Source organism: Balaenoptera ricei, chromosome X (assembly GCF_028023285.1).
Source record: "Balaenoptera ricei isolate mBalRic1 chromosome X, mBalRic1.hap2, whole genome shotgun sequence".
Taxonomy (NCBI): domain Eukaryota; kingdom Metazoa; phylum Chordata; class Mammalia; order Artiodactyla; family Balaenopteridae; genus Balaenoptera; species Balaenoptera ricei.
The window spans coordinates 40236593-40239648 of NC_082660.1; the positions used below are offsets into that span (position 1 = coordinate 40236593).

The following is a 3056-nucleotide window of genomic DNA, read 5'->3' on the forward strand; positions in this document are numbered from 1 at the left end:
CTAAATGTGACGATACCTCTATTACTCTCTACCAGTACCTTCTAGGTATCCCTACACCCATTATATGATTACATTTATTTTCTGGCTGATCAGTTTGCAGTAACAGCCACCATCTGGGCTGGGGCACAGCCTGTATCACTAGTCCCATTAATACCAGATACAGCTTCCATTATGTGTGAAGTTGCCCTTCCAGGCCACAGCCCTGCTTGCTGCCTTGGAACAATGAGAGCTTGGGAGACTGAGTGTCCTAAACCCACCTCAGAGAAATGTTCTTTTGGTCTGGATCTGCTTGGATGCACCATGGAATGCGCCCCCCGGAGAAGGATCCCTTCCCTGACATTTCACATTTTTATAAGGAATTTTTTATAAGGAAATTGGGAGTAACCAAAGAGTCTTGTGAATGGCAATTGAAAGTCCTTGAGCTCACACAGTCAAAGACTTTTTTGGCAAGAGGAACAGCCCACTCTCAAACAATAGGCACACAGTAGAGTTTACGCACCCATGCTGGAATCAGCTAGGGATTTTGCAGCATTTTCTGCTAAGCCAATTCCTTTCTAGGTGACCAAAGGTAGGAAGGTACCAGGGCTGTCCAATAGACCAACGGGATTATGTCTCCTCTGAAAATGATTTTAAGAGGTCCAGAGTTTAAGCCCAACCACTGTGGGGTAGTATAATTAGTCCATAAATAAAGAACATGAGCCTAGGGAAGGTAGCTTCTTCTTGGACCAAAACAAACAAAAAAATTGAATGAAAAATAAATCGAATTGAAGTGAGAAGAAAAAGAGTCACTGAGGAAAGTCAACACTTGCCATGCCGTGGCTTTAGGAATCACGTATAAGCGAGAGAAGAATCTCATTTCTCTCCATTCAAAACCTATTCAGCGGCCAGTTAATGCTTTAGAGGTAGCATAAGGACACCCAGAAAGAACCAGAATCTGACAGAACATGGACCAAACTCAGGAAAACAGGGAAAGGGAAACTCTTAGAGTCCAGGTTAATCATATACGAAAACGAATAAGCAGTCTCTAGACTGCAATCTGCACCCAGACCTGTCCCACCTTGGGAGAAGGCAAGTTGATTGGTTTTGTTTGAAAACATAGGAGTAAATATTTTATAAACTTGGAAAACACACAAAAAGTAAGCACTAAAAAAATTAAAATCATCCACAATTCCTCAACTGAAATATATTTGTTAGATTTCCTCTTTTATTTTTCTTAGGTACATTATTTTCCTTAAATTGAGATGATATACAAGTGTCATGCAGTACTATCTGAATTTTAAATTCTGGTTTTTGTATTACATGATCAAAACTTAACATAGGCTACAAGACTTACAATAAAAATAAACAGGTTTTTCCTCTATAGTTCTAAACTTTAATATTTCATAAATTGACTTATTACAGAAGGTGAGGATTTAGCACTCTTACATAATGCCAGCCTCCCTCACCTCTAATATTATATCAATTTCTGGTTAAACCAGTATTTACTATTTTCCTTATTAAGATTACTATGATTCCCTGCAAAGCTAAGTGGTAAATATGATTATGATTTCTTTTTGGTGCTCTTCTACCCCGTACCTGGAATTCATTTGCCTTGTTTTTTCTTTTATTTCAGTTAAATATTTGCATAGGTTCAAAAGAAACAATTTGGAAATCTGATATGTCTCATAAGACTTACAATTTAGTTATCAGTCATTAGTGGAGGAAAACCTTTTCAAACTAAAAGATACTACCATTATATGCTTCAGCTTTATGTGTTGAAACAGACTCCTGTACATTCTCAATTTTTCACAGAATTAAGTCCTAAAAAGTATTCTTTGATGTATCACACAGACTGCAAAGTAACATTTTTCTTATGCTGAATGTCCAAATCTACACATATTGTCAGGAGATATTGATGGTGTGCTCTTTGCTAACAAGAAGGAAGAGAAGGAAGAAGGGACACAGAAAAGGGCAGCAAGCCCTTTTTTTCCTTGCTTGGGCATTTATCATTTTCAACATTTCTCCTTTGCCTTCCGAGAGATTTCTTACATTCACTTTCCCATCGAGACTAATATGAATGTTCTTAGCAATAGTCCTGAGCAACTAAGTGGAGATGTCAGTTTCTCTGGCTCTCCAAATCTGAAAGTCTGCCATACCTTTTCATTACTGAGCATAGGGTAATACTTCCTGGGATGTATCCATGTTTTCTGGATTTTCCTTGTTAACAGACTCAGAACCTGAGTGCCAGGACGCTAAGGGGGCCTGAGGCCATTTGGGCCATTTGGTACATCTTTGTGAGCATTTACCTCAAGCAGACCTTCAATTTTTGACCCATACTAGCAATTGCCTGACCCAGTCCCTGCTTTACTTTCAACACAATCATTTTTCCATTTGGGATCTTTTTTTCCACAACTTTTCATCTTTGCCGTTTGCAAATGTCCGGACGTCCCCTTCTTCAGGCCATACTGTGGCAACCATACTGCTCCTTTCTTCTACTTTTTACTCCCTCCAAGACTGACCTGAGGGAATTCCCTGGTGGTCCAGTGGTTAGGGCTCTGCACTTGCACTGCAGGGGCCACAGGTTCGATCCCTGGTCGGGGAACTAAAGATCCCACAAGCCGCTTGGCGTGGCCAGAAAAAAAAAAGATTGGCTTGAGTTATGTATGGTTTTCTCTTCCTTCTTCCCTCCATTTTGCAATCTTCTAACTTTATCTTCTTTGAGCAGAAGCATGCATAATTTTCCCACAGAATGGGACAATCTTTTCACATACACTAAAAGGACAATCAACCTTTGCCTATTCAGATATATGCCTGTCATACTTATCTTGACTTCTGAAGCCATGATCACAGGAATCACAAAATATTAAAATACTATAAAATACATTTCTTTCTCTTTTTTCATCTGTTTCCTACTGGAAAAGAGATTAAAGTCATTCAAATTTTTATCTTATTTTTCACACACAAAAAATATATTTTCAATATTGTAGTACTGGGGACAGTCTCTTGAAACTTTAGCTCAGCAGTGGAAGTGTTACAACCTTCCAGATGAAAAGTGAAAATCCCAGGAAGGCAGTGAA

At 38.9% G+C, this 3056-nt stretch overlaps 1 non-coding gene across 1 annotated transcript; it reads left to right on the top strand.

Moving 5' to 3' along the window:
- Window positions 1–2508: 2508 nt before the first annotated feature.
- TRNAA-UGC (transfer RNA alanine (anticodon UGC)) lies at window positions 2509–2581 on the top strand. Its single transcript has one exon. It is a non-coding gene; the product is annotated as a tRNA-Ala (tRNA).
- The last annotated feature ends 475 nt before the right edge of the window (window positions 2582–3056 follow it).